This window comes from Cynocephalus volans, chromosome 4, assembly GCF_027409185.1.
Source record: "Cynocephalus volans isolate mCynVol1 chromosome 4, mCynVol1.pri, whole genome shotgun sequence".
Lineage (NCBI taxonomy): Eukaryota > Metazoa > Chordata > Mammalia > Dermoptera > Cynocephalidae > Cynocephalus > Cynocephalus volans.
This window is the reverse complement of record NC_084463.1, coordinates 83,440,428-83,453,499: the sequence shown is the minus strand read 5'-3', so window position 1 is coordinate 83,453,499 and position 13,072 is coordinate 83,440,428.

Sequence of the window (13,072 nt, the reverse complement as noted above, 5' to 3'; positions counted from 1 at the left end):
GAAGGTGTCAGCCAAGTGGCTAGCCGTTAAAGGTGTTGTGGGAAGTCTGAGGTTAAAATTTATCTTTCATTGTGATGTCATAAATCCAGAGTGTGCTAAAATCCTCCTTTTCATGTCATGTTTTCATTTTAGACTTCCACCATGTTAATCTGCAAAGAGTTTTCTGACTCTTTAAAAATTAATAACTACACTGCCATACTGTTAATCTAACAAAATAAAACAAAAAACTCCTGTCATGTGGCAGAATAAGAAAGTAGCAGAAAATTCCCTAAAATAAATTATGGCAAAGGACTTGACTTCTCAGACATTGCTGGTGGGAATGTAAAATGGTACAACTATTTTGGCCATTTTTTACAACGTTAAATATATACGTACTTTATGACCTCCCAATTCTACCTCTAGATATTCATTTAATCAAGGAAAGCACACACACACACCCAAAAAGATCACAAAAGACTCCTGCATGCATGTTCACAGAAACTTGAAGTGGAAACAACCCAAATGTCTATCAACAGATGAATGGATAAATTGTGGTATATCCAATGGAATGCTACTCAACAATAAAAATGAAAGAACTGTCAATACATTCAATATTATTAGCAGATATTGTTGAGGGAAAAGAATCTAGTTACAAAAGAGTACATAGTACATGATTCGATTTATATGAAGAAGTGGCAAAATGAATCTATGTTCGTAGAAATTAGATCAGTGATTGCCTGGGTAAGTGATAGGTGGGGGAAGATGGCTGCAAAGAAGCATGAGGAAACTTTCTTGGATAAATGGGAGTTTTCTGTATCTTGATCTGGGTGGTTGTTACACAGGTGTGTACATTTTTCAAGCTCCTCAAACTACAAACTTAAAATGTGTACATTTTATTGTATAAAAATTATTCTGCAATTATAATCAAAATAATCAAAATAAAATTTGATTACAAAAAATAAAACTAGAAATAACAAGTCTGGCAAGGAAATAAGAATAGCATACCTTCTCATCTGAAATCACCACGGAGTGCAAACAGTCTGGAACAAAAGTCATTCATATCCATACTTTTGATAACCCTAACTCTTCTGAATAAACATATCACTCTGATAGGTGATGAAAATAGCTGCAAAAAATCTTCATACTCAACTCCTATAAAGAAAGTATATCAGTAGAACACAAAGAGGGAACCCTAATGTAAACTTGAGTTAATACATCAATATTGGCTCCTAATTGTAACAAATGTACCACACTAATGTAACATTAATAATAGGAGAAACTGTGTATGTGTGTGGGGGGAGGGCATGACCACTGCCTGTACTTTCTGCTTACCTCTGTAATCCTAATACTGTTAAAAAATAAAGTCTGTTACTTAGGGGAGGGAAAAAAAAAGGCATATCAGCATCTGCAAATTTTTATGCAGAGCCTAGTGACTCAGAATTACACATAAACTATGGTGAAAGTTTCACTAAGCTTTATTGTTCAACTACTTCACCAAAAAAAGTTGAGAATCAAAAATTAGAAGAGCTTTTTTAGAGAGGCACAGTAAGTAAAATAAGAAGCAACAACTCAAAGTTTGACTGAAGAGAAACTACCCGTTACCCTTTCTCCCTGGCCAACAATATGGTTAAATTTAATAAAATAATGGGGGCATTTAGTTTAGGGACAAACATTTCCTATACATCTCAATATTACTAGAAGGAATCTCACTGATTCCCCACAATAAAATAAATGGTATGCATAGCAATTACCCTGAGTTACAAGGTAAGTTTTAAATAGGTTCCATTCTGTTTACATAGGTAATAGGGTATTCTTAAAAATGCAATAAAGTATGTTATTTATAAAGCATATAAGTAATATTTTTGTAAAATACTTGGTTTTCTCAAATCTAAAGAATTAACTTCACCACCACACTACACTACCTTAGTACAACATTTTATTTTGAGGTACACAAAGAACTACCTTTGCTTTAACTTTTGCCTTGAAGCACTGTTGTAGAAAAGATGGGGTTAAGACCTGTGAGTCATATTTCAGTACTATCCAGCTGCTTTACATCACTGCATATCTCTGGGCATCAGCTCCCTTCAACGCCACTATTACTAAAGACAAAGTACAAAGGTTTAAATATATCTTGTAGAGTGTTCTTCCTGCTGATAGCTTTCCTGAAGAGAGCCAAAATAGCATACATGACTTGAAATGTGAGTTTGGGGTAAAATAGTAACTTCTTTGCAACTTATTGTTTATTTTAATTGGTAAGTTATTTTGTTTATTTTTATCTTTAATGAACACCTGATCATTAGCGACAGAACAAGTGATTATGTGGCAGGCACTGTAATCAATCCAGGATGTTGAATATTGGGTATGTGCTATCACTTGTTCAACACACAAACTGTTTTTTTTTTTTTTTTTTTAACTTTTTCCCCAAGCATTTGAGATTAGTTGAATTAAGCTGTTAATCATTATTCCCATTTCTCTCATTCTTTGTCCAACTCCTGAGTGAGAGATATTTCTCTTAAGGATACTTGGGAAATGTTTCGTTTTTCATAGTGGCAGGAGCCTGTTTTATGACCGATTTTTAAAATCAAATTTAAATAAGACATAAATTTCTATTGTAATGCAATTTTTTAATGCAATGATTTATTTAAGTCACTAAAAGATCTAAACATATTTAATATAATTTGTGTAGTATAAAAGGAAACTAGTAAGTAAAAAGCATGTGAAATGTAATACGTGTATGAATTTTGAACATTCTTATAGTGAAAAATTAAGTAACAAACTATCAATGGGGAACTAATTGACATAGTATAATAATATAAAAACAATCATAAAACTGATATATACATTTTGCACTTATATGGTAACTTGTCCATGTCTTATTGGTTAAAATTAAAAAGGTGATAAAACAATACACAGATAGTAAACAAAATCTCAACAGTTCTTACATTGGGATGGCGAACTTTTAGGTTACCTATTGTACTCTATTTTTGTGAATTGCTTGAAATTTTTTACATCAGGATATACTCCATTTATAAAGGGTATGATAATCCAGTTATAAGAACTTTTTATTTTGAACAGAAAAAAGTATGCAATATTCTGGAATACACTACAGTTCACAAATAGTAATCCTTATCTTTGTAACTTACTGATTTTCTTCTCTGAGGATATAAGTAACACTAATTTACATATGCATGCATAGACAATTTAATATTTTTCATATTTAGTTCAGAATTTCAAAAACCATCAATTTACCCTGGAACATTCAAGTATAGAAATGTATTTAGGATAAAATAGTAACCTTAGAAATAATTACAATACTGTAATAGGTTTTAACCTTTTTCTTGTCACTACTTTTTAACTTTGTGGAGTCATTTGCTCTTTTTATCCTCTATTGTTTCAATAACTCTTATATTCATCCACTTCTTCCAGTCCCCAATGTGATTACTCTAAATTCAGACGAGCAATATCTTTCACTTGAATGACGCAAAATCTTCCTTTCAGAGTGCCTCACTTCCTTTTTTTAAAATCATAATTGTATCAACTTTAGCCAGAATGCTCTTCCTAAATATGATCGTGTTATGTGCTATTTAAAAACCCTTCCACAGGGACGACTTCTTCCAGGGATGATGCAGTAGTACTTGGCAGACAATCGCTCCAGTTGCAACAACTAGGAAAAAAAAATGGATCAAATATAAAATATCTTAAAGATATCAAAGAGCTGTGGAAGCACTGAAGACAAGATGTACTTCTGAAAAGCCCCTGAGTTCTTCCAAGATAGCTCTAACTACCAATTTTTCTTTCCTGGGGATATTTGCCAGTTCTGGGCATGGACTAAAGATAAAGCTTGACATGGACTAAAGCACTTTACTGGGGGAAAATCAGAAGAGCTTTTGATGGCTGTTTGAACTACCATGATATACTGGAATCTAGAGGAGACCCAATCCCAATGCTGATATTGTTTGCTTAGAGGCTAGGGCAGGTTAGAAAGCTTGGGGACTTAGCAAGTTTTCTGAACAGGCCAGTGCCATGTCTCAGCTCCAGGATTTTTCAAATCCTAGTCCTTCTCCATGGACCCCTTCCCATCTCTTCTATTTGTCTAGCTAACTCCAACCCTCCCCCCGCCCCCGACTCTGGTATCTATCTTTAAAGAAATCCATTCATAAACTCTACCAAATATACTACACAAGAACTCTTTATATGCTTATATCTAGCATAATTTTATTTAATGACCTCTTGTTTTCTGGAACCTTCCTTGGAAGCAAAGGCTATGTGTTTGGTCAGTTGTCCCCACAATATAGGAAGTGAGCAAAGAGTGTTTTTTGAATGAAATGAAATAAGCAAAGGGATGACTATGGTATTGAAGATGCTTACATACTTTTATATTTTATTAAAAAATAACATCTGTAAATTTCACCTTATGAACTCAGAGCAATTCCTTTGGGAGAAAAAAAAAATCTGTTAAAAAATGTAAACTTCAACTAACTTCACAAAATTTTCTCACAAAGCAAAAACAGATCACCTATGTATGTTGGAGATCCCATTGGGAGAAAATTCCTATAATTTACATCATTATTTTACACATGGTTCTTAACTCATTAAAACACTCTTAAAGTTCAGAAACTTTTTTTTTTTTTAAGTTTAAGAAAATGTCTTTCCCTTGTGATGTGATGGGGGATCTTCCCTAACTTTCTACAATTCAGAACTTAGCTAGTTTTACATGACTGAAATAAGAGTGAATTTGTTTACCTAATACAATACTTAATTTTAATGCATTGCTTCCCCCCCCCCGCCTTTACAGTGACTTATGCTGTTTGCCTATGTACGTAGCCTTCTAACCATACACATCTAAGACCACAGAGATTCAGAAAAATGTTCAGAGTACAGAAGATAGTGAAACCAAGGTTATTTATATGCACAAGCCTTTAGAACAAACTTTGGGCACTGGACAAATTCATTGCCATGGACCTTTTATTTTCACTCAGTCCTATGACTTCAGCTGCAGAATCCATTTCTAATTCTTGTCAGCTACCCATTACCTCTTTAGAGGTTCTTATTAAGAAAATCAATGCCTCAAGTGACTACTGCAAAAATTAAAAACGCATTACCTTTTCATAATTCAGTCACTTGATACTAAGAAAGGTGTAAATACTTATAATCAAATGGCAGTTCTGATTTGGGGTTTTGTGTTTTCAGTGTCATGGTTAAGAGAACTCTGGAGTAAAGTCCCTAAATTTAAAATCAAATATAACCATTTGCTATTTATGTGACCTAAGGCAAGTTATGCAGCTCTTTGCCTCTTTGTCTCCAAATGTAAAACATGGATGATAGTATATAATCATGAGGATCTTCTGAAGAGTAAATAAAAAGCTATCACAAAGCACTTAGAAAGTGTGTGACACATTCTAATTGTGCAAAAAAAATGAGCCACCATCTCTACAGCTTTGAGTTAGTTCTTGTAACTAATTCTTCTTAAGTTCCTAAATTTAAATCACAAATATAATTTTTAATGTGTCCTGTGATCTAATCAAGAGAATTATAAAGTCCTGGGATTACACACTTACTTTTCCTGAATGTTTTAAATTATCTGCCTGAAAAATGGGACTAGAATTCCATATATGAAATATCTTCAGATTCTGATTTTCATTATTCTGTCACTGGCTTTCTGCTCTGAAATATGTTCCCCTCCTTGGCCCCCTACTCAGCCTTTCCTGCAGATAAATTTAAGTAGCTTTACTGGAGGGAGGGAGACTTGAAGTAATCTTTAAAGGCATCAAAACCAGTTCAAGTTGGTATCTAATATGAGAGTAGGCAGTATGGGATCAACCTGCTATTGGAATTCAGCTTTCATTAGTAAGGAGCCTTCTAAGGTTTTAAATAAAATTATAATTATGATCCCATTAACTCTCATCAGCAAAAAACATCATTTTTGTCGATTTTCTTAGCAAAGCAACTTTTACATTTTCCTGTACCTTAAGAATATATACCTAACTAAATTGTTTTATCATTGATACTGACAAAATGAAAAGTACGTGGTGGAGCTAGGTTGATTTTGTCCATCTGGCTTTCCTTCCCTATTCTGGTAAAAGAACTTTTCTTTCATGAGAGGGACCCATTACAGAAAGGATTGGGTGGCACACTTTGAATATTCAGTGTGTGAGCCTTAATAATCCTGTACTGGATTTACTTATTTCCATGCCTGTATACTTCTACTGCATCATACTCAAAAGCAAGGATTATCACCATATTTTGAATGAAAGCAATTATGCCCTCAAAGAAGTTCAGAATGCTATCAATTTTGCATCTTCAAAGTTAGCTAAATGATGTATTTTAAGTTACTGCTTAAGATTTCTAAAATCCGATGTCATCAGACAAAGCCTCCCTCACTGTGCGCTTCAGACCTGACCAATAGCCTGGACTACTTCATGTGGATTTGTAAAGATTCCTTAGACTCAACAATCCCTTGAGAAAAATCACTTCCTCCAAAACTATTTTTGAATAGAGACTCCAAAAATCTATATTCCCTGACTTGTTTAGACTCCCCCTCTATTCTTCAACAGCCTTGGATCTTATGTCCCCCCCAAACTTAATCCCTACTGTAACGGTTGAGTGTGGAAAAATCTTATAATGGTAATTGAAAGGTGGGCCTTGAAGAGATGATTAAGTTGATAGTTTAATGGTGGTCATGGGCATAGTTCTGAGGGCTTTAAAAGGAGAGTGCATGAGGAGCTCTCTCTCTCTGCTCCACAATTTTCTGCCATGTGAGACTCCTGCATTGCCGTAAAGCAACCACCAAAGATGACCTTCACCTGATTTGTTCCCTGGACTTTGGACTTTCCAGCCTCTAAATGTGCAAGCAATAAATTTTGTTCTCTTTAATCAGTTCCAGGTATTTTATCATAAGCAACAAAAGTGGACTACTACACCAACCTACAAGTTATCCTAAATTTTCACTCTCTAGTCCCTAATTCCTTTCAAGATGTTAGATTTCTTATCTCCTCTTCCTCTGCTTCTTCTAACTGCCCTCATCCTAACTCATCTTTACATCAATTCCAATTGTTCCTTTCTATCAAACTGATCTTTCTAAAACCCAAGACTTACTACAAATATATGAAAAGAGATGGGAAGTGGGGAAGGAAAGTTGCTCAACTAACTTTGAGTAGGCATCTACAAATGAGTTTTTAAGACTAAAGATAAAAATATATATATGTATGTATAAAAGCATTTGCTCTAGTTGATAAAGTTTCCTATGGGGGACTGGGTTAACAATTCTGATACTGCTATACATGTATACTGGAATTGAAGAATTAGGCAAATGGATAGCAGATGGTGGGAACCAGGTTTATCATTGTAGGAGTGGGAGGTTACAGACAAGCAAGGAGAGGAGGCTAGAAAGATCTATGTGGTAATGGACTAGAGTTGGAGATATAAGTATGAGCTCATGTTTAGCTTAACATAGACACAGATGATTACATATAAAAATATTTATAGGTATATATAAATACACACATATACGTCCTTGATATCAACTGAAAGTGCCTATTGGCAAAACACCCCAGTAGCAATAAACATACCCAGCATGCAGATATTGGTTTCTAATACCAATGGCTGATTCTAGGATTCAGGCAGGAAATATACAAAATGAACTTGGAGTATCTTGAAATGCAAGAAAATAGGTACTAAATAAAAAAACTTTCAAAGAAAAATCAAACATATGCCAAAAAAATCCCACAATGACAGGGGTATGACAAAGTAACCCAGAAGCCAACTGAAAGGCTGAAGTAACCTGGAACAACTTGAGCAACATGAAGTAGTATCGGATTCCAATCCAAAGTATAAAATATCCATGAGTTCATACTAATATAAACATATGATTAAACAAATAACTGTAGTAGAGTCAAATCCACTCAGGAAAATTCCAAATAACTTCTTTAGATACTCAGCTCTCTAGAAGATGAAACATTAACTCTTCACTCCTTCATAAATATGGGCTGCACATACTGACTTCCTTCCACAGAAGAATGGGAAGGGGGTAAATGAGTAATTTTACAGTGAAAAAAACCTGACAAACACTACCTTAGCTAGCTGATCAAAACGGTAAGTTACCTGAACAGTATTACATGATGGGAGAATGGCACTTTATCTCTGTGGCTTTTTCTTCCCCAAACACATAAGTTTAATCATAAGAAAAACACCAGACAAATCCCAATTAAGACACATTCTACAAAATACCTGACCAGAACTCCTCAAAACTGTCAGGGTTTTGAGGAAAGTTTAAGAACTGTCAACATCAGGAGAAGCCCAAGGAGAAATGACTAAATATAATGTGGCTACATGGGACCCTCCAACATAAAAAAGACATCAGGTAAAAATTATAGAAATCTGAATAAAGTGTGGCCTTTAGCTAATAATAATGTATCAATACTGGTTCATTAATTCTATCAAATGTCCATACTAAGATGTTAATAACAGGCGAAACTCGACGTGGTATCTATGGGAACTCTCTGTACTATATCCACAGATTTTCCATAAATCCAAACTGTACTAAAACAAAAAGTTGTTAAAAGAAACTCCGCTGATAAGAGGAAAAACTGCAAAGCTAATCAGACTGCCATGCTAATTTTACTGTACATCAGAACAACCAGGAAATTATCCTGCAGATTTGTGGGGCCCTCTCCCAGAATTTCTTTCTGATTTAGTAGGTCTGGAGTTACAGACCAAGAATTTGCATTCCTAACAAATTCCCAGTGATGCTGATACTGCTGGTCTAGAAGTAGTATTCTGATAACCACTGGCTTGGCTTAGAAGAGGAAAGACAAAATTCAAATAACCCTTTGCCATCTGGTCTCTATTTTTACCAGCTTATCTACTGTCTTTCCAATGCAGGTAATTTGCTCCAGATGCTCCAAATGATGTAACTGATTTAACCAGGCCTTATATTAATAGGAAAACAAAGATAAGTTTGATGCTGTTTTATTACGCACTGTATCTCACACACAGATATGAATTCCTATCTACAAGCTACATATAAGCACAAATCATTATCAAAATGGCAACTGAAACATATGTGTTTGTGTTGAGGGTTCTGAAACTTCTTTGGAGGCTGTGTGGAGAAACTAGAGACCCTAAGAGTTGTCAAATCACAAGGGATGAGTTTTTAATCAGCTATTACAACCAAAACCTTCCAGGCAAACAGGCTATTTATTTTAAAAATTTATTTTCCCACAAAACACATCTTAACCAAAATTTGTTCCTAGTTACCAAAACACACAGTTATTAGTTTCCCATGCTATGTGCCAATGTTTTATGGAGTCCATTCATAAATTGAGAAAAGTGCAGAGAATAGTTGTTAAGAGCAGAGAACCCAAAATCAGGCCACATGAGGTTAAAGTCTTTACAACTCACTAGTTTTAACTATGGCTAAGTTACTAAACCAGTGCCATAAGTCAATTTCCCCATCTGTAATATAATAATAAAACCTACTATGTAGGGTTGTCATAAGGATTAATATTCATTAAAGCCCTTAGAACAGTGACTAGCTCATAAGTGCTACATGTTTGACATTACAAGAACCAACTAATATGCCAAGTACTACAGTAGAAAATGGGGATGCAATGGTTGGCCAAAATATAAACAGATAAGGTTACATGCAGTCTACAGGAGGATACAGACACTAACAAATTAATCACATAAATATATAAAATGTGAATGAATATGAAACTCTCAACTGAAATGAGCATCATGAAGGTAAGAATCATGTTGTTTTCCAACATTAACTCATCTGTCTAATCTCTTTTATGGAAGGGAAAGTACCTTTGTCAATCTCTTTTATGGAAGGGAAAGTACCTCAAGTTCAGGGAAGTTTCCCTTTTCTAGATTTAATCACTGATCTTACTTTAATTATGAAAGTCTTAAAAAAGAATGATTTAACAATCCAACCATTTGAACAGCATATTTGCTTAGTCAAAAAGGAATGGCAAATTAAATTATTTTGATATGCAATCTTTTTTCTTTTCTTTTTTTTTTTGTCCTTTTCGTGACTGGCACTCAGCCAGTGAGCGCACCGGCAAGTCCTATATAGGATCCGAACCCGCGGCGGGAGCGTTGCTGAGCTCCCAGCGCCACACTCTCCCGAGTGCGCCACGGGCTCGGCCCTGACATGCAATCTTTAAGCAACATAAAAATGTTTACGGCTCAAAGTTTTATTTCATTTCAATGGACATTAAAGGTGGCCTACCAATACTGCAAAAATACGAAGTCATTATTAAGCATTAACGAAAACATGGTCTTTACAAAAACTTCTTGAAAAAATTCTTTACAGCTTAGAACTCTATAAAAACTTAAAATCAAACAATAACTACGCAGAAGAAAAACTTTGCAAGAATGGTATCTTAGGGATAATGCCACAGGTATAAAGCCACAGGCATCTACGATAAACTAGAAATGGCAAGCTATGCAATGTTATCAGATGAATTTAAGTTGTAAGACATCTGGGCATTAGTGAGGTCATCGGGGGTGAGAGTGGGGGTGAGGATGGAACGGGGGAAACCAATTTCCCACCTACCAAACAATGAAAACACATGAAAAAGAGAAAAACTTAATAAAACCTGAAAACAAGCTGGACTTAAGACTGCATTTCAGAACTGAGGCCAAGGAATTATGATACTGACAAAAGAATACAAAGTAATACAATTACAATTGCCAGGTCAAAATGAAACAAACAAACAAAATAGCTTGTTACTGTTCAAATAGATAAAATACCTGGCTGTTAACAAAAATAAAGTTACAGAGTACATACCCAAATGCCCTAAAATGGAAATGAGAGCTTATTAATGAGTTTTTAAAAGTTTACTTATTGTGGGTGTATGCATGACACATTTTCAGACTGGGGAATGACTGGTTTTTAGAAAAAGCAAGGGGTGCAGGAGTAACAACGTCCCCTTAAAATACTTGCAAGAACTCCTTAAGGTTCTCTTCACTCTTTGATGTTTGAAACATTTTCTGAAGAAAATCAAACAAATTGCACTTAATTAAAAGCGCTGGCATAAAACATAAAAACACTACAGTCCTTTGCCAGTATATATAGTTACACCAAAAAGTTACATTATCAACCTGTAAGCATTTGTTGATTTCAGTTCATATTTTTAATTGTTTATAAATTACTGGCTTAAATTATTAAAACAGTAAAAAAAGGTCTCAAGAACTACGCTTCAAGAGTTATACTAAAAATAGATGGCCAAAATTAAATGTTCTATTGTTCTAGTTAATGGTATTGTAATGAAGGTTAATTTCTTAGATGTGTAAATGTTTTATGTTAATATAAGATTTTAACATGAGGGGACGATTAATATAGAATATAAGGAACTCTTGTACTTTTTTTTGTAACTCTTCTGTAAATCTAGAATTATCTCAAAATAAGAGGTTTAAAAAGAAGTTCAACTTATTAGGACTGTATTCCCTCTATACTAATAAATATGCTTTATACTAGCAAAAGTATCATTTTAGGTTTCCCATGATGAATTTAGTTACAAAGTATATAATACACCTAGCTTTGAATGCTTTGCTATATAATAAACTGAATGCTAAGACAAAGCATTTTTCTAAAGAACTTAAGTTAGTGAGCATTTTTAACTTTTTTTAACAAATGATAAACATATTTTACCTAACTATAACTATGTCCATTTATGTATGAATCTAAGATAAATATCATTCAGTTTTTTGGGAGGGCAACAAATTCAGAGGTTCTTAGGAAAAAGAAACAAAATAAAATGATCACTAGTGTAATCACACTAAATATACTGTATCAAAAAAATAATAAATCAGTGCTTTGTATCTGTCTGAGGTTAGAACAATGCACTTGCTTTAAGTAATGGTTCTACCACACATAACAGATTAAGATACTGTTTAGAGGAAAACAGTATCAAGAAGTCAGCATTTTTAAAAAAAGGTATATTAATCATTACCACGAATCAAATTAAGTATCAATCTCTCCCCCCAAGCAATAAACAAGATTTCATGTCTCTAAATGATCCCAGGTTCCTGAACCATGGAATCTCTTAAAATTTTAAATAAATCTCTGAGTACTAGACACTCATGTATACTATTTGGGCCCAATTTTTACTGCCAATAATTTCTTGTCAAGATATTTTAATGTCCTGAAAGCCTGGTTGCTAGATTTTCTTTATTGTCATTATTTATAACAGAGCTAAACCTTTTAATCATTAATTACATACAGTTTATTTGCTAAGGGTAGTAGAATAGTACTAATAACTAGTGCTGCAAATTTTTCTTTATAACATTTCCACTAATACCAAAAAAAGGAAAACACGGGGTTTGGAAAATAAACGTTTTTATTTTATTTATTTTTTGACTGTTAAGGGGATCGCAACCCTTGGCACAGTGCGGTTCGCACCATGCTCAGCCAGTGAGCGCACCAGCCATCCTTACATAGGATCCGAACCCACGGCCTCGGCGCTACCAGTGCCGCACTCTCCCGAGTGAGCCACAGGGCCAGCCCAAACCCTTTTTATTTTCATGTTTAATTGATGCAAGCCTAATTAATTCCCCCTAATTAAGTTCTGCCAGTTTGGGCCTTCATAACATTTCTTAAAATTTAATTTTCTTCTTGAGCTCTACAATGCCTCAAAAAGTAACCTATCTTTTAATGGGTCCAATTAGTATAAACTGTGTTACTTGTATTTAATATAAATCAAATACAATATTTAATCAATATTGTATCTCTAGACTTGCCAAGCTCTTCATGAAAGCCGTAAAAAAATAACCCCCCCCAAAGACCCATAAAAAACTCCAAAAGAATTAAGCTACTTTAACAAATGTAATAGTTGTCATAAAGCAAAGTTCATATATTTCGTTTCCTAAGACCCTAATATATTTTCACAAACCTTTAAATCTACAAGTTTACAGACACAAAAAACTGATATGCGGTCTTCATTAGGGTCAGGAGTGGAGACAGAGGTAGGATCATCTTGGGATTCTAAGGAAGAAGCTACAAAGCCAGCAGTTGCAAACAAAGGAAACTGGTATTGATATTACTGAAAGTGTTCCATGTGAGCAAACAATATGACTTCTCTAGATGGAG